The 19111-nt window shown below is 45.7% G+C and overlaps 1 protein-coding gene across 4 annotated transcripts in view; it reads left to right on the top strand.

Annotated features, from left to right (window-relative positions):
• The first annotated feature begins 9662 nt into the window (after window positions 1-9662).
• Cap1 (cyclase associated actin cytoskeleton regulatory protein 1) overlaps window positions 9663-19111 on the top strand; it is a 28177-nt gene continuing 18728 nt past the window's right edge. Inside the window, exon 1 of one of the 4 annotated variants that reach the window (XM_042271822.2) lies at window positions 9663-10327. The gene's annotated coding sequence lies outside the window, so the exon portion shown is untranslated. Of the gene's footprint in view, window positions 10347-19111 lie in introns of all 4 variants that reach the window. The other 3 variants (XM_042271824.2, XM_042271823.2, XM_042271821.2) reach the window with 3 other exon arrangements.

Below are 19111 nucleotides of genomic sequence, written 5' to 3'. Positions count from 1 at the left end.
TAATCCTTTCTTGCATCCACACCTCTGGTCACAACGGCAGGCATATTATCAAACAGAGAAATGTCAACTAGTGTGCTGGCTAACACCCGTAATTCCACTTTGGAGGCTGGGGCAGGAGGACTGCTGGGAATTCCAGGAGCTACGCAGTGAGTTTGAAATTAGTCTAGGCTATGCAGTGGAGACCTTGTCTCAAAAAAGTTACTGAGTTGTGTCTCCCCCCCCCCACACACACCTTTAATCCCAGCACTCAGGAGGCAGGAACAGGTAGATCTCTGAGTTCAAGGCTAGTCTGACCTACAAATCGAGTTCCAGGACAGCCAGGATTGTTACACAGGAAACCCTGACTCAAAAATAAATAAACAAATAAATAAATATAAAAAAATAAAAAGGAAGAAAGAAAGAAAGAGAAGGAAGGAAGGAAGGAAGGAAGGAAGGAAGGAAGGAAGGAAGGAAGGAAGGAAGGAAGGAAGGAAGAACTTTTGGAGCTGGAGAGATGACTCAGAGCCTCCAGAGGTCCTGAGTTCAATTCCTAGTAACTACATAGGGGCTCATAACCATCTATAATGAGATCTGATGCCCTCTTCTGGTGTGCAGGCAAAAATTTAATAGAAGACTATGGGAATATTATACACTCCTTAGCACCCAGATAAAAGCTGGACGTAGTGGTGTGTGTCAGTAAGCCCTGGGCTGGATGTAGGTAGATCACAGGGCTGAGATGGAAGCTCTATGTTCAGCGAGAGACCCTGTATTAAAAGCAAGCATGGAGGAGCTAGGGAGATGGCTCAGCAGCTGGAAACACGTGCAGAGTACCGTGGGTCAGTTCCCAGCACCCACATAACCCAGATCCAGCGTCCTCTTCTGGCACCTCGCATGGATGCAGTGTACCCACATACATGCAGGCAAAACACCCATACACATACAATAATAAAATAAAGTAATTTTATTTAATGACTCCTGACATTGACACCCCCCCCCCCCACACACACACACCTGAAGGAGGGAAGGAGAGACAGAAGGGGGATATATGGATAAAGATTGATTTGGTCCACATATGAAAAACTCAGCGATTGTCCCAACTAGAAGCTATGTAGAATACATTCTACTGGATTCAATACAAACACAGGGATATGTGCTACTGCAGGGCTGGGCTTTTAGGATGTAGCACGCCTATTTCATGGCTTCTTTCTGCTTGCATTGCTAGGACCCCAGTGAACTGAAGTGTTGAATGAAGACAAAGAGAAAACAGAATGAGCAGGGGACATGTGCAGTGAAAAGCTACCGACTGAGGCCTTGAGACCAGTCACAGGAAGGTTTCTTGATATTCACTCAATATTTACATATCGTACTGAACTCTCTCCTTTCTTCCCCCTTCCCCAGTCCCACATAGCAGATGTGGCATATTGGAGTGGCTGAATCCGTAGTTGACAGAGCACAGGCGGGGATGGGGGGTGGGGGATGGGAGGGGTGGGCTGCTCATTATGGAACTGGAAGAAGCACGACTATTGTCTGGAGATCCTGGACTCCATACTAGATAAAATAATGGAAGGGGTTTTGCATTGATTCCATTTTTTTAGGGTAAAAGGTAGGTATGGGACATATTATTTAGATTATAAAAAATTGTTTGAGGTTTGGGGGCTGTTTCAGTTTTTGAAGTGTAAAAATAGAGAGAAGGGTATATGTTGCTACTGGACACTCAAAAAGGTCTAGCGTAGTGTATGCCTGTCATTCTCATTGGACCGTCGACACTGGCATTCCCCCCTCCCCCATGTGTCTGGGCAATGTGCTTACCAGAAACAACGTAAGGGAAGAGAGGTTCACTTTGGACTACAGTTTCAGAGGGATCTTAGCCCATCACAACAGAAAGGGACAGGAATGTGCTGTGGCCATCACAGAGGAGGACTGTGTTCACGGGAAAGCCATCCAGAAAGCAGAGAAGGCACATTAGAAGCATGGCTGAGCATAACCTTCAAAGGGCCACTTCTGGTCGCCCATTCCCACCAGTCAGGATCCACTTCTGAAAGGCTCCACAGCCTTCAAAACGGTGCCACAACTGGGCACCAAGCATGCTCAAAATGTGGGGGTACGTTCCAGATTTAAGTCATAGCAGGCCTTATCCCACATGGGAGAGTGGGAGAGGGCCCACCTTCTACTGCCCAAGCTGACACTGCTCACTGTGGATTGATTTCCCAGGGCATTAGGCCCATCCAAGTCCATTGTTTTTTAAATTAGATTAATTTATTTAGATGTATGTGTGCCCGCTTGTCTGCAGGGACACCACCTGTGTGCAGGTGCCCATGGAGGACAGGGGAGGATGCTGCATCCCCTGGAATTAATTATAGGTGGTTGTGAGCCACCCAGTGTGGGTGCTTGGAACCAAACCCAGGTCCTCTGCAAGACGAGCAAGTGTTTTTAACCACTGGGCCATTTCTTCAGCCCCTCCGTCCTCTTTTTAAAAAGTTAATTATAATTACTGCTGTTCTGGTGGTGTGTATATTTGGGGGACGGAGGGGCACCAGTGCAGGCCACGGTACACATGTGGAGATCAGAGGACAACTCTGTGGAGTCAGTTCTCTCCTTTCCCCTTCCGTAGGTTCCAGAGGTCAAACTCAGATCACCCGGCTTCTGCAGCAAGTATGTTTACCCACTAAACCCTCTCTCTGAGTTCCCGAAGACAAGTGAGTTCAAATGAGTTTGAGTCGTCCGGTGTGTGTGTTTGTTTACAGCCAGAGTCTCAAGCGTCTCATGCTAGCCTGGGACTCACTTTGTAGCCCAGGATGGAGTTGAACCCTCACCCTAACCCTATCCCCTCTCTCTAAGGATAGGATGACAGGTGTGGGCCACTACATCTGGCTTATGCAGTCCTGAGAATCAAATCCAGAGCTACATCCCTGGTGCATGAGCCAGCTTTTTGGAGCCTAGTGCCTATGGTGGGACATCTTGCATGCAGGGAGGAGGGGCTTTGGACCTACCTCAACTGAATGTACCAGGCTCTGATGACTCCCCATGGGAGACTTTGCCTTGGAGGAGGTGGGAATGGAGGAGTGGGTTGGGGGAGAAGGCTGGGGGGGCGGGAGGAAGGAGGAGAGGGGGATCTGTGGTTGGTATGTAAAAGGAATAGAAAATTTCTTAATAATAAAATTTTCTTCCAGCACGAAGGAGGTGTAGCCAGGAGGATCTCTGTGAGTTCAAGGCCAACCTGATCTATAGAGCTAGATCCAGGACAGGCACCAAAACTACACAGAGAAACCCTGTCTTAAAAAACCAAAACAAAAAAAAAAATCTTAATAATAATAATAAAGCAAATGCCTCCATAAGATCCGGCTGTAAGGCATTTTCTTAATTAGTTATTGGTGGTGGAGGGCCCAGCCCATTGTGAGTGGTTCTATGCCTGGGCTGGTGGTCCTAGGTTCTATTTTGGTTGTGAGCCTAGCCTTTAACGGCTAAGGCATCTCTCCAGCCCGGTCCTAGGTTCTATAAGAAAGCAGGCTGAGCAAGCCACAGGAAGCAAGCCAGTAAATAGCACTCCTCCATGGCTTCTGCATCAGCTCCTGCCTCCAGGATCCTGGCCTGTTTGAGTTCCTGCTCTGACTTCCTTTAATGATGAACAAAAATATGGAAATGCAAGGAGAATAAACCCTTCCCTCTTCTCCTTGTTTTTTGATCATGGTGTTTCATTGCAGCAATAGAAACCCTGACTAAGACAGTGAGTGAGTGCTTGGTTATAGCTATGAGCAAGTGAGCTCAGGACCTCCGGGGAACCCTGGGAAACATTGTGAAATGAAACTCAGAAAGGTCCCTCTAAGAGACAGGGAAGCTGAACTCAGTTCACTGAGAGATCTGGCCCTGAGACCGGAAACAGGGTATGCTTTGTGGGTTCTTGAGAAAACTTCAGCTTTCCAGTTTCAGACACTGCCTCTTCCCTTTCCTCTTTCCTTAAATATGATGAGACAGCTTGGCTGCAGCAGCTTACTTGCAACTGAAAGGGTAAGACGGGAGGCAGTGGGGATGCACGCCTTTAATCCCAGAACTCAGGAGGCAGAGGCAGGCGGATGAATTCCAGGTCAGCTAAGGCTACATCCTGAGTGAGACCCTGTCTCCAAAATAAGTGGCAAGGGGGAGGGGTCAGAAGATACTGGCTTTGATATTGAGCCATTGAAACATTTTTTTAAAATGTCCTTGCAGCCAGGTTCTCTGCTATTTGCAGGCAAAGGCATTTCAAATTCCTAACTGATTTGCTTTAGTTTCACTTGCAGCCAAGAACACAGCCCCTGACCCTGTGTCAAAAGATAGCCACAGAAGTAAGCAGGGACTGTAGAGATCTTTCTGGTGAGATAGCAGTGGCAGTTCTGGTGGCACAGCCAGTGTGTTGACACTTCAGATCCTATTTTGCTCTCTAGTGGCCTTTACCAGGGGCGCAGACAATGGGTTCTTTGTTCTGAGTACTAACTGTTAACATTCACTGGTTCCTAAGAATCAACTGCTTTTATAAACTGTATAAATTTTCTTTCTTAATTCATATCAAGCGTTTCAGTGGGGTATACATTTCCTTCTTGGAGGTTAAGTGAGGATAATTCTGAGATCACAGTCAGTGGCAGATTTGGGATTCGTTTTCAGGTCAGTGTGACCCCGAAGTCAGATTTTTAACCACCACATTTTATCTTTGCTCTTTCTTTTGGCAACTCCTAAGTGTGGCCTGGGACCCTTTCTCAAGCTGTGGCCTGGGGCCCCTGCCTTAGGAAGGGGAGAAAGACCACAGTGTCCCAAAGTCTGTTGTCTGCCATCAGCCCCTCCTGGCAGAGGATACAGGATCTGCCCAAATGCACACAGGCACGGAGCCAGGCTACACAGATGCACACAGTCCTCTGAGCCAGGCTGCAGGGATCCGTGCTGTCCTCTGAGCCAGGCTGGGAAGTGCTCCAGATGAACTGTCAGAATTCTGTGTCTGAAACCCTGGGAGATAAGAAAGAGAGTTGGGTACCACACCCCCCTCCCACCCCAAACCCCCCATCCCGAGACAAAAGCAATTCTGCAGATCCAGAATGTGCTGAAACCCAGCCCTCCACCCCACCGAAAAACAAAAAGAGGTGATAACATATGCAAAGAGTGTTGCAATTCCTCTCTTCCCAGGCTGGAGTTTAAGGCCTGAAACTCAAAGCCTACAAATCCAAATCCCGTCCTGCTCTCACTTCCCATCACCCACACCCCAAGTCTCCTACCCCTTCATTTAGTCAATTTTTCCCTATAAATATTTGCTATCAATTCTGTGCCAGACACACAAGGAATTGCAGGGAAAAAGAAACTAACGGGGAGAAAGACATTCAAAGATAATTGTGCCCAGCATTTGGGCAACAGCAGCGGGTGGATCTCGGTGAGTTTGAGGCCAGCCTGGTCTATATAGTGATTTTCAGGCTAGGCAGTGCTACATAGTGAGACTCTGTCTCAAAACAACCAACCAACCAACCCCCCCAACAATTATGATTATAGTGCTCACTGAGGAAGAAATGCAATATTAAGTGAAAATATACACCTGCTGTCAGCCCTTCCGGCTACAATAGTAAAATGCCCGAGACTGGATAATTTATAAACCATATAAATTTGTTTCTAACAGTTCTGGAGGTTAGAAGTCCTCAAGCTGTCTGATAAGGTCCCGTTCTGGGCTTTCTGAGATGGTTGCTTATTGCCAAGTTTTTCACAAGGTAGAAGGTAGGAGGGCAAAGTGTCTTTCAAGTCTTTTAAAGACATTACTGCTATCCATATGGGCAGAGTCCCCATGGCCTAATCATATCCTAAAAGCCCTATCACTTGTTATTGATTGAGATAGTTTCTATGAGTTTTAGAGGAACACCGGCATCCCGGCGGTAGTCCCTGGGACCAAATGTACTGTAAAAGATCATATTCATTAGTCATACTTCTATCTCACAATCAGTATTCCTTTCTCAAGAATAGTGTCTTTTTATTTTTTATTTTTTTATTGTGTGGATAGTTTTATGTCAACTTGACAAGGAATGGTGTCTTTTATCTTAGACCATATACTGCAACTTTGAGTCAGATCCTCTCTCTCTTTAAAAAATATTTATTTATAATTTTAAAAATTAGGTGTATGTATGTATATCTCTGTGTGGGTATGTGCATATGAGTGCATGCGTTCATGGAGGCCAGAGACGTCAGATACCCCTGGAGCTGGAGTTACAGGCAGTTGTGACCCATCAGACATGGGTGCTAGGAACCAAATTTGGGTCCTCCACAAGAGCTGTACACACTCTTGACTGCTGAACCATCTCTCCAGGGCCTGTCCTCTTTAAAAGAACATAAATTATCAAATTATTATTATTTGTGTGTGTGTGTGCGTGTGCGTGTGTGTGTGTGTGTGTGTGTGTGTGTGTGTGTGTGTGTGTGTGACATATGTGCGTATGCATGCCACAGAGCCATGTAGAGGTCGGAGCACAATTTTGTGGAGTTTGTTCTCTCCTTCCCCCTTTATGTAGTTTCCAGGAATAGAACTCAGGTCATCAGGCTTCCGTAGCAAGTACGTTTACTCACTGAGCCATTGTGCCAGCCCTCTTTCTGTCTTCTAATAGGTCTCCCTGTCTCTTTGTCCTGCCCACTCAGGTCCATGCTCTACAGCACATTTTAAAATGCAATCTAATAGCTCATCCAGTAAGGTTCACCTTGCCTGTGTGTGGGGGTGGGGGTGGGGGTGGGGCACAGCCAAGGGTGGAGCATTTGACTGCAGCAGGTCTAGCTCTCCTCTTGAAGGGTTGGTTTTGCTTCTTTGTCCAGCCTTATGTTGAGGTCTTTTTCTATAGGAACTACTTACCTCATCCTGACCAAATTCCCATCTCCACTGTTTTACCCATCCATCTTGGCCCAGGAAATGAGTATTCTGAATCCAAGGCACTTACTGAATATGTGCTAAAAGTGAGCCAATTATAGATGAGACATTGTGGAACAGTATCAGTGGGAAAAAAGAAACCTGGAAGCCACTGTTGTAGCTGGAAGTTTTCCTGCATCCTGCCTGGTCTCACAGCCACTCAGACCCAAATAAACATACGGAGTCTTACGTTAATTACGAACTGTATGGCCATGGCCTATGGCTCAAGCTTCTTGCTAGCTAGCTCTTATAACTAAACTCAGCCCATTTCTAGTAATCTATATGTCGCCACGTGTTCCACGGCTTTACCTGTGTGTCATTACATGCTGCCCCCTGGACAGTGGGATGGCGTCTCTCCTGCCTCTTCTTTCTCCTTTTACTATCTCCCTTGGATTTTCCTGCCTGGCTCCATCCTGCCCTGCCATAGGCCAAATGGCTTTATTTATCAACCAACCAGAGTAACACATATTCACAGCGTACAGAAAGACATCCCACAGCATACTGTTCTATCATAGTTGTGGAACTTGAAGAAAGTAACATAGTGCTTGGTACACAGGAAGAGCTGAATACATTTCCTTCGATATATAGACAAATACACAACAGGTAATGTTTGTATTCTGTGACTGGAGTTGGATTCAAGACAGGCAGTTCCTTAGGGTATGGGTTGTAAGTTGTGTGTTCGTTTTCTATGATCATTTTACAAAATGACTTCAGAAAGGTCATTGTCATTGTGACCTCACGAATTATCATTCCAGTTTTATAGGTAAGGAAAAGGTCTTTCATTTTTGTATATATTATAATACATGCATGATACACGCCATTTCAAGTGTGTGGAGGTCAGAGAATAACTTCCGGAGTTGGTTTCTCTGCTTCCACCTTTGTGTGGGTTACAGGGATCTTCAGGTGTACATAAGCACCTTAACCCATGAACCATGTCACCGGCTCCCTTTCATCCCTTTTTATCTCTCTTTCTCCTATTGCTCTTGGATGTATGTGTGATCTGTATGACATTTCTTGTCCCTATTCAAGAAAGGGGTGTAGGAGGGTGAAATAGATTAGGGGGAGGGGGTGTTGGTTCTTCATACACATTTAAATTTAACCTTTTAACTTTTTGTTTTGTTTTCAGACAAGTTCTTGCTGTGTAGCCCAGGCTGGCCCCAAACTCAGAATCCTCCTACCTCAGCCTCCCACTAGCTGAGATCATAGGTGTGCACCACACCTGTCTCTCACCTTTTGATGCTGAGACAGTATTTTTGACCAAGTGGTGGTGCTGCATGCCTCTAATTATACCACACAAGAGGCAGATGCAGGCAGATCTCTGTGAGTTCGAGGCCAGCCTGAAAACCCTGTTTCTAAAAACAAAAACAAATTTAAAGGCACATATATAGTTTTAAATTAAAAAAAATTATTTATTGGCCAGTACACCTTTTAATGCCAGCACTCAGGAGGCAGAGGCAGGCAGATCTCTGTGAATTCGAGGCCAGCCTGGTCTACATTGTAAGTTCCAGGCCAGTCAAGGCTATGAGACATTGTCTCAAACAAAACAAAACAAAAATTGTGTTTGTGTGGGGACTAAGAGCCCATGGGCCCTGGGTGACTTGCTGGGGTCTCCTCTCCTTCTATCACGTGGGCCTTGGGGGATTCAACTCAAGTTGTCAGCCTTTGCAGCAGGTGTCTCACCCCACTGAGTCATTTGCTTGTTTGAGGCAGGGTCTCACTGTGTATCCCTTGCTGGTCTGGAACCCACTATGAAGATCAGGCTGGCCTTTCACTCACAAAGATCTATCTGCCTCTGCCTCCCAAGTGCTGGAGCTAAAGGTGAGAGTCATTAGGCCTGCCCCCCAAATCCACATGTTTTAAGTATACAATTTTTGTCAATTATGTTGTCATTTCTCTTTTAAACATACTAGGATCATAGAAGTAGGAGAGGCCAGTAAGTTGTCCAAAGCAACTTGTCCGAAGTCGGACCCCTAGTAACAGGCTCAAGACAGGAATGGAACCAATGTGCATCTAGAGCCAGAGGCATCCAGTGTCTCAAATGATTCCAGGTTGGTCTATCACCGGGCTTAATTAAACTCATGGGTTTTAAGAGTCAGATGTGTGTTCCGTTCAAAGTTCCAACATCTACTTTGTGACCTTGGCAAGTTATTCAGCTTCCTCATTTGAAGCTCCGAGAATGTAATGGTACCTACCGCAGAGAGTTGCTATTAGGATTAAATGAAAACGGGTTGAGCGCTGAGCACAAGCCTGGCATGTAGTCAGCGCGCAGTAAGTGGTAGCTATTATTACAAGAACTGTATTTATTGAGTGATTGACTCTGGCATATAACACCTGCATTCAACTTGAACACGGAACTGTCAGTCATTCAGTCTCAGGGGTAAGAACCATAGCACAGCACTCGCCAATTTTTTTCTAGAAATAAATCTTTGTGGGAGGATAATGACCAGTTAGAAAGTGTTAAGTCTAGAGGAAACAAAGACGTGATCTCCCGTCTAAGAAGCTGGGAGGCGAAGACTGCCCTGCAGGCTGCAGTTCTAGTTCTCAAACGCGCTTGGACTCATTAGCAGCTGCTACCTGAGCATACGTAGCCTGGGGCGAGGACGCCTCAAAAGCACGATTTTTGAGGAGTGGGATAGGATCCCCCTCTAATTCTGCTCATTTCATTCTCAGGGACCACACCCTGCTGGATGGGAGGAAGGACTCCAAAGCCTCGGGGCGGAAGCTTGCACGCGGCCACAGACCTGACCATCTATGGTCACAAAGCGCATAGAGCAAACAGGAAGTGGGGCGCGGGAGTGGAAGGTTTTCTCCACCTTCCCAGCCCTAGCCACAGAACCGAGCAAGGGCGGGCATGCCCAGACCTGCTCAAAGCCTGACCTGCTCCGCTCAGCCTCCGTGAGTGCAATGCTTTTCCGCACCACAGACAGGGAAACCAAAGTTTGTACGCCCAGCGAGGGGTGGAGTTTGGCCCCGATCCCCACCAGAGACTCTGGCTCTCGGAGCCTTCAGCGTTACTGTTGTTCTCTGAGCCGCTTCCGGAGTGAGGTTAAAAATGGACCAGCCTCAGTCACTGAGCACAAACTGACAGGAGAAGCAGCCACTCAACTGTCCTCTTTCGCGGAGGAGGGACTTGTCCAGGGACTTCAGATCCTCATTGGTCCGGGTCTCGGGGCATGACCAACCTGTAAACCCGCCCCTTCTCCTCGTCGCCCCCGCCTTGGGGGCGGAGCCCTTTCCCAAGTGCGCCTAGGCCGGAATCTCTCTCCGGTGGCGGGGTGTGAGGGCGGAGTCACGAGCCGGGCGGCCAAACTTCTTCCTCTCTCCGGGGCTAGCGTTTCAGCCGGTGGTTCATTTCCGGTGGGGGTGCCGCGCCCAGTGAGGGCCCGGAAGTGGGTCGCGCGAAGACCGCTGGGCGGTTCTTGCCGGAAGTGGAGAGCGGCTGATCGCAGTCCGGAGGTGAGGCGGAACTCTTAAGGTGAGGGTTGGTGTCTGGTTAGGGACTGGGGTGGTCTTTGGGGCCCACCGGTTCCTGGCGTTGGTAATGGCCTTGTTAGCCTACTCGTCTATGGGGAGCCCTGTTGAGGGGGCCGTGGTTCTTCGGCGATCCCGGGTTCCTGGGTGCGGTCTCTTGAGGTGGGGCCGGGGTACCAGATTGAGCCTAGAGATCCTGGGGAAACCACTTTCCTCTCGATTTCGCAGCTCTGCCTATCAGCCTCCGCTGAGGCCCGACTCCGTGAGACCTTAGAATTTTCTTCCGATCAGGTCTCGTTCCCATTGCACGGATGGGTAAATTGATCTTGGAGAAGAAAAGAGTCTGGTTTTAGAGAGAGGCTTCCAGTCCCAGGTCCTTCCCATGTTCTTTTCCTTGGAAACGCACTAACTTGGGGTAGTTTTTCGATCTGGGCAGCTGCAGGTTAAAGGCTACCTGATATCTGGAACTAAAAATAAATAAATAAATAAATGTTTGGGATGTCTGTTGAGTTTAAAATAGTCTAGTAAGCCCCGCGTTTACGTTCAGAGAACTCCCCTTACTCTTAGATTGCCGCTGTTACTAGGAAGCCAGGCTAATTTTATGGGAGGTGCTGTCCACTTCTGGATCTGAAATCAGATGGTTCGGGTTGGATCTGGCCCAGTTGCCCAGTGCCCGTTAGCGGTAGGATTCCTTATTTAGCTTTTTTACGCCTTGTTTTGCTCATTTTTCAAGTGGAGGTGTTTGCTCTTCTCACAGGGTTAAATTCAACGTATAACCAAACTGTGTTTATTCTGTGTCAGCAACAGGGAAGATTCATCAAATACAGCTTTGAAAAGCCTTGTCCTTGCCCTCGTGGAGTTAACAGTGCAGAGACGGTTAAGAAGTAGTTATACATGTGATGAGGGTGCCGAGGAAGGATGTAGCAAGAGAGTCAGAAACATTTTGAAAGCTCAAGAGGGGATGAGACTGTTTTAGATAGAGGTTAGCATCAGAACTGTGAGCTGTAGCTCTTTGTATCACTTTCCCTTGAAGGGAAACTCCAGGGTTAGGACGGCACATTCATCATTTGCTAAGCATTTATTGGACCTTACTATGTGAAACACCTATTAGATAAGGCACTTAGCCTTTGTAGCTAGGAATGCACTTGTGAGGTTTACAGCTTGGGAAGGGGCCGCCAAATCAAGGATGGCTGAGTGTGTGCACCGTGTGAACACAGAGCTACTGAGACCAGAGAGGAGAAATATCCGAGCCACACTTCTAGGCCTGTAAAGAGCCTAGAAAACAGATTTCTAGGCAGAGAGTACCTTTGGTGGAAGGAGGACATAGAGACTTGGGCATGTGAAAGACAATGACTAGTCAGCCTATAGTATGACTTGGAGAAGTGGAGAAAATCAGAGGTGGTGGAGTCCAATATGGAGGCTAAAGAATTTGATTTTAGCCTGGAAGCTATGAAGGATTTGAAAGGTTTTCTCACTAGGAGGATGGGAAGGGACCAGACACTGGAGTAGACCAGTATTTAAAAGATGCCACTGTGCCACGGCTTGCGCTAGAGAAGGGAAGTGGAAGTGACCAGGAAGGGTTGTGTTTGAGCAGTATTAAACTGAAATTTGGCCAAATGTGGTAGTGCATAGCTGTAATGTCAGCACCTCGAGTCTGAGGCAGGAGAATCACGAGTTAGAAGGCCAGCCTGGGGCAGATATCAAGGCTGGAATTCAAGGAACTGGAGGCTTGTTATTTATGGGAGTGAAGAAGTAGTTGTAGTCTAGAAATTGCTGATGTTCTGGCCTAAGGAACTGGGTGGTACCATTCAGACAAGGAATGTAAAAGACTCATTGGAAAGAGGAATAAAACTGAAGTGACAACGTAGAACAACATCTGGAGCCTTCCAGGTGTCTGTGGTCCAGCCAGAGCAAACTGCAGGAACACGGGTGTGGAGGCAGAAGAGGGTCTGGTCTGTACGGCTTAAAGAAGTACTCAGTCCTGGGCGTGGGCAGACACTGGGGATGGGTTGGGGGGCTGCCAGGCTGTTCGGGGCTTTTGGTGTCTAGTCCGAGTGTCTTTGGATTTTATTTTGTGGCTGTCAGTTTGCTAATTGGGTTGCCGTAGCCCAGCATGAAGAACTTTCTGTAGGTACTTCCTACTTTTCCAGAAATACTTCGGAGATCAACTGAGTATAATTGATGACTCAGAGAAGTTTAATAAAAGTGGTAGCAATAAAAGTACTTTAAAGTAAAGCTTACCCAGCAGACTAAGAGGTAGATAGCACCGCAGACTCCCTGAGGGCATCTGGCTTTGAGGAAGCAGTGTTTGTGAAATGTTTCCATCCTGAGGGGGACCTTTTCGTCCATGTCGTCGGTGGTAGTGAATTCGTTTTTTAGTTGATTTTTTTTTTTTTATTTTATAATTTTAACAGAGACTAAGCTTTTAAAGGTACGATTTCTTTCAGTTTTCTGTGAAACAATAAGTACAAGATTCATTTTGCTTAGAAAAGCAAATACAAAGTGTGACTGGAAGTAAAACCCTTTGGTTTGAAATTTAATGCTGAGGTTTGAAATCTGAGGGCCATATACTGTATCTTACCCAGTGGTTGTGATTATTCCGGTAGATCCCATCATCTGTTCATCTCCCATTAGCCCGTCTTCTGTACCTAACATTCCAGTTTGTGTACCACAGTGAATCTTATAAAGTTCTTTAAAGTGGATCATTTTTCACCCTTTGCCCATTTCCGCATTATTCTCACAGACTTCATATCCAAAAGAATCAAGTCTAAATTGCTCTTCCAGCTTAACGGGGTCTCCACAGCTAGACTCCCACAGTTGTATTGTGCTGTGTGGTGTTTTGTTTTGTTTGGGAAGTGCTGGGTTTTCGTCCCAGGGCCTTGGGCTTCCTTGTCTACCACTGAGCTGGAGCACAGCCCCACGCAGACACTTACCTAAATTAATATTCAGACGTGACTTTCTAATTTAGAGTAGTGTTTTATGTGAGTCATTTGTTCTCCCCTTATGCTTCTTATATTAGAACAGGTTTTTTTCAGCCTTGGCACAGTTGACTTTAGGGGCTGTCCTGTAAGATGTTTGGCAGCCTCCTTGGCTTCTATCAATTGGATGCTGGTAGCACTTCCTCAATTGTGACAACCAAAAATTGCTTCTTCTCTTCCGTCATTGCTAACTGTTCCATGGAGGAAAGAATTTCTCCTGGTGGAGAGCTGCTTAGGACGACTTCACAGGTACTGGTGAGATGACTCGCAGTGCAGAGGCCCCTACTGCTAAGCATGGCCACCTCAGGTATACCCCTGACAACATGGCTATGGTTCTGCAGGGTCTTATTTCCTCAGCTAAGGTCTCGGAGGAAGCTCTGTAGCTTCACTTAGCACGTTATAACTGGAACGAAGGAATCATTTGTTTCATTGAGGCACCCGGAAGTTATTGTGCTTTTAAGGAAGTCCTTGGTTGTCTTTAAAGAGCTCGCCATGCTCCTGGCAACCCCCGTTTAAGTTATTTTTTTTAAAACATTTTAATTTTATGTGTATGTGTGCCCAGGTGTATGTATGTACACCACATTTGTGCTGGTTATGGAGGCCAGAAGGCGGCATTGGATCCCCTGGAGCTGGTTACAGACAGTTGGGAACAGCCTGATGTGGGGCTGGGAACCTCGGCGTCTTCTCTGAGGGCAGCAGTGCTCCTAACTGCTGAGCCATCTCTGCCTGGAGCGCCTCAGTCGCATCTTTTACTAGAGAAAGGCCAATGATTGGCAGGTCCTAGCAGCAGAGTTTGTGGTAGTTACCTGGCAGGTTAGCAGATCTGCCTCTCCCGATACTGTGGCTGTGTAAACTGCTTTGGTCATGTTGGTATTGCCAGCTTGCTTGGGTTTAGTGGATGGGGACTGTAGATTTGATAGGTTTGTAGTTTCTCTGCCTTTAAAGCAGTATAACTTCAGCATTCACCATGAAACTGTTTCTTCTTGATATACCATTATATAAACCCAATTAAAAAAACAGCCAAAGCTCTGAAAATATTCCTCAGCTACAGTGCAGCTTTGTTTGCCTTCTATTACCAGACATGTGCCAAACTTTTCCATTTGGCTGGAAAATAGTTGAAATGTTTAATGGAAGGAATAAGCAACCTTGCTATTTTTGTTTGAGGTTCCTTTTTGGGGGAGAAGTGTTTTTAGTTCTTTTTTTCCCCCAGAGGCCATTACAATTCCTATATTTAAGTTAATTACAGACTTGGAATCACAGATCTTTTCATATCTCTAGTTGTAGCTGAATCATGGCTAAGGATGGATTTCATCTTGGAATCCGTATTTGTGAGCAGGGAAGGCTGTTCCATTAAAGCACCCATCCAGGCCGAAATGGGCCGTGGAGTTGTTCCACACAGTATAAAGGAGGAAGTGACAAGGGCCTGCTGAATGTTCCTGATACTCTTAGTGTCGGGGAGAGGATCCCAGAGCCACCATTATCTGCTAACCCGGACCACTGAACGAACCCTCTGCTTCCCAGGTCAGCCTTCAGCTTTAGAAGTACTGAAATACTGGACAGTACTGGTTTCACCTAACACTCCTGGAGCCTCCGCTAGAGGACCGTGGAAGGAGGGAACAGGAGACAAGCACTGATACTGGGTTGGATTCCTTCCCTCCCTAGAAGAGAGGCCTTTCTTTTCTCATCTAATCCTCAGGTGGCAGTGACTTGGGCCCTAGAGGTCATTTTCATCAGTGAAACCAAAATCTTAGGGAAGAACAGTGGCTCCTGATTTGGGTTAGATTTAGATGACATCTTTACTCTGCAGAGTCAATTCTTTGGTTTCTGGGTTAAGCCAGCTGTCTTGGTTAGGGTTTCTGTTGCTGCAGCGAAACACCATGACCAAAAAGCAAGTTGGGGAGGAAAGGGTTTATTCTCCTTATACTTCCAGACCGTAGTCTGTCATTGAAGGAAGTCAGGACAGGAATTCAAACGGCAGGATCCTGGAGGCAGGAGCTGATGCAGGGGCCATTGAGGGAGCTGCTTACTGGCTTGCTTCCTGTGGCTTCCTCAGCCTGCTTTCTTATGGAACCCAGGACCGCCAGCCAATGGATGGCACCAGCCACAATACCCTCCCCCCCCCCCCTGCACTGATCACTAGTTAAGAAAATGCCTTACAGGTGCCCTTCTCCTTAGACGACTCTAGCTTGTGTCAAGTTGACATAAAACCAACCAGACACCAGCCTACATGTAGGTATCTCCTATTAGCATGTCTAGAACCTAGTCCTAAGTATTGCTATATTGTTAGGGAGAGAAGAAGCTAATATTTAGCTCTGTGGTAGCTTGAAAAAGATACACAGGAGATAGTGTTCTCCCTCATCCCTCAGCCCTTTTTTGAAACTGGGTCTCACTATGTAGACCAGCTGGCCTCAAACTCAGATGTCAGACTGCCTCTGCTTCCTAGGTGCTGGGATTAAAGATGTTTTTCTTGTTTCATTCTAAACATTTAGACTTCTATGTCAAAGTTTAGAAAAAAGAGGAATTTGCTGGAAAGTTCATCATTGTGATGTGGTAGTTACTGTAAATCTTACATCCAGGTTTTTTTCCTCAGTGCATTTAGCTGTTCCCCATAATTAGGAGCCTAAGGTACATTCACTATAGCCGGGTAGATAGAGATTTAACACTGAGTGAACATCTTCATGTTATCACTTTCACTGTATTAGCATAGTTTACTTTCTTAGGATAAAGTCTCAACAAGCTTACAAAGCAAAGTCCAAGGGAAGCATTTGAAGGTCAGTTGGGTTATTAAGACTATAGGCTGACTTGGACGGTTGCTTTCATTTCCTTTTTGATGACTTAGAACTCCCATGGGACAAAATAGAAACTGTTTCTTCCTACCGGCTTTAATGGCCTTCTGAGTTGTGACCAGAACTGCTTGAGTGACCCAGCCCATTGCCTTCTGTGAGTTAATGAATAGCAAGATGTCGGGATGAAGAGGTCGAGAGGTTGTGGACATAGCTCAGTGGCTCAGTCTGTGTAGCATGTACAAGGCCAGGCCCTGCTTTTCTGTCCCCAGTACTGCAAAATATAGGATCAGGAAAAAGAAGCAACTTCGGCAAGAATCTCCAGCCATTTCTAGTTTTTCTGGGTTTCAGGCCACAAAAGAAATTGCTGGAGAATCAGGCTCATAGCTTCTTTCTGCTCTGCATGATGATGTCATGAGCTTTTCTTGCCAGTGACTTGTAAACATTATCTCTAGTCTTGATCCTTTCCCAGGCTCTTTCTAAATGCTTACCGGACATTTTTACTTAGAAGCTTCATCTTCTCTTCAAGATTCCATACGTCCAAAATGGGACAGCATGTTGTGCTAGCTAGAACCTGCTAGAACCTGCTAGAACCTGGTAGAACCTGCTACTGCCTTAATTTGTCATCATCGTTCTAAGGCCCCCATCCGTGTAACTCCACAATTGTCTGTATCTCCCTTCTCTGACTGCTGCGTGCCCTCAGTCAGGGCCACACAGTTACACTTGTTCTCTGTCTGGTTCACACTTGTTATGTGTGCCCTCCAAGGGCAGAGCTGAGAGCAGTGGGTGGAAGTTGCAGGGAGGCAAATTTACCTCCATATAAGGAGTACTTTGAGCTGTCTGAATAGAATGGGCTGTCTCAGAAGTCGAGGCTCCTCCATCACTGAAGGTGCTTGGTCAGGGACTGCCCAGCTAATTGCTGAGGATGTTGAAAGGACTGTTCCGGCGTCAAGAGGTGATTTCTAGTTACTTTAACCCAGAGAACTGATCTATGGAAGGGAGCTTTGTCTATCCCCTTTTGGGCAGGGAAACAATTTATCCTTTAAAAAAAAAGTATCCCAGCCCTTAATTTAGGTGCTAGTTACCCAGTTGCCTAAAGGGGATTGTTTGTAGGCTAATTGATGGTTTTCATTTAGTTTGAATGCTTAGGCATCAATTATTGTGAGGTTTGATTTTTTTTTTTTTCATTGAAATCTACATGGTGTCATGCCTTTAATCCCAGCACTCCAGGCAGAGGCAGGTGGATCTCTGTAAGTTGGAGGCCAGCAGGTCTACACAGTGAATTCCAGGACAGCCAATGCTACATAATAAGACCTTTTCTTAAAAAAAGAAAAAAGAAAAAGAAAAAAAAGAAAAAAAGAAAAAAAATCTTTTGTAGTAGCCTTCATTTTTTTCTCTGAGCAGCTAGATAGATAAGTAACCTTACGAACCCTGTTTTTTTTTTAATCTTTCATTCAAAACCCATTCTGTTTATCAGATAGTATCTGTAAGTTCTTTGCTTTCTTTATCTTAGTCCCTTTTTCATTTCATCATTATATTAAGCCAGACACTATCTGGCTTTTCCTGGATATCTGACCTAGCTTGCTTAGCCAGCCTTATTTCCATACGCCATACCATGTGCATTCTAGCTTTTTTTTTTTTAATATAGCCTGTTTCTATCACTTTTTAAAAAGATTTATTTTTAATTTTATTTATTATTTTTGAGAAAAAAGTCTCATTATGTAGCCCTTACTGGCCTGGAACTCATTATATAGACCAGGCTAGCCTCACATAGATCCCCTTAAAAAAATAAATGGGCTTGTAAGTGGGCTTGGAGAGATGGCTCAGTTTATTTCCCCAGACCCCACCCCCTAAAAAATTTAGGGGGCTAGAGAGATGGCTCAGTGGTTAAGAACACTAGCTGCGCCAGGTGGTGGTGTCGCACACATTTAATCCCAGTACTTGGGAGGCAGAGCCAGGCTGATCTCTGTGAGTTCGAGGCCAGCCTGGGCTACAGAGCAAGATCCAGGAAGGACAAGCACCAAAGCTTCATGAAGAAACCCTGTCTCGAAAAACCAAAAAAAAGAAAGAAAGAAAGAAAAAAGAAAAGAGCATAGCAGGCTGGAGGGATAGCTCAGCGGTTAAAGGCTAGGCTCACAACCAAAAATATAAGAACACTAGCTGTTCTTCCAGAGGACCTGGAACTGTGTATAACTCAAAGCCTAGGGGATTGGATACCTCTTCAGGCTTCTTTGGCAAGAAGCACACATCTACACAGACATACATGCAGACAAAACACACATACATACACACACACACACACACACACACACACACACACACACACACACACACGCGCGCACACACACACACACACATGCACACACAATTTTCTTTAATTAAAGAAAACTGTAGAGTGTGTGTGTGTGTGTAAGAAGAAGATCGCTTGTGGGAGGTAATTCTCCTTCGGATTTGTGTCCTGGGTATTGAACTCAGGTTGTCAGGCTTGGTGGCAGGTACTTTTACCTTCCGAGCCAGCTTGCTGGTCCTAAAATTACATATTCTAATAAGCAAGATTACTCACTGTGGTTCTTAGTTTTAAGGTATCTGTATATCTATGATTTATGACTGAGAAGGCAGGATTTATTTTTAGATGAGCATTATTTTTTGTAAGCAAAGAATTATAAGAAGGAGGAAAAACACTTCCCCACAGAGTTGACAGGAAGGAGAGAGGCCAGGCCTGTGTTTAGATATTAGTAGGTAGGGTTCCACTCAAATTTGTGTATTCATCTATCCAAAGACCTGGTGTAACCTACTGTATTTTTAGCTCCTGTTAATTTTGTAATGCTGTATTTACAAAGACAAGTCATGATCCCTGCCCAGGGTGGCAAATTGCCTATTGGTCCCTTTCTTGTACATTTATTTATTTATTCATTTATTTATTCATTCATTCATTTATTATTTATTGTGTGTGTTTGTCCATCTGTCTGTCAGTACATGTCCCTGTCTGTTTGCTTTCTTTTACATCT

Source organism: Peromyscus maniculatus, chromosome 2 (genome assembly GCF_049852395.1).
Source record: "Peromyscus maniculatus bairdii isolate BWxNUB_F1_BW_parent chromosome 2, HU_Pman_BW_mat_3.1, whole genome shotgun sequence".
NCBI classification, from domain to species: Eukaryota; Metazoa; Chordata; class Mammalia; order Rodentia; family Cricetidae; genus Peromyscus; species Peromyscus maniculatus.
Note: the sequence above shows the minus strand (reverse complement) of the source record. Positions and strands in the feature narration are given on the sequence as shown.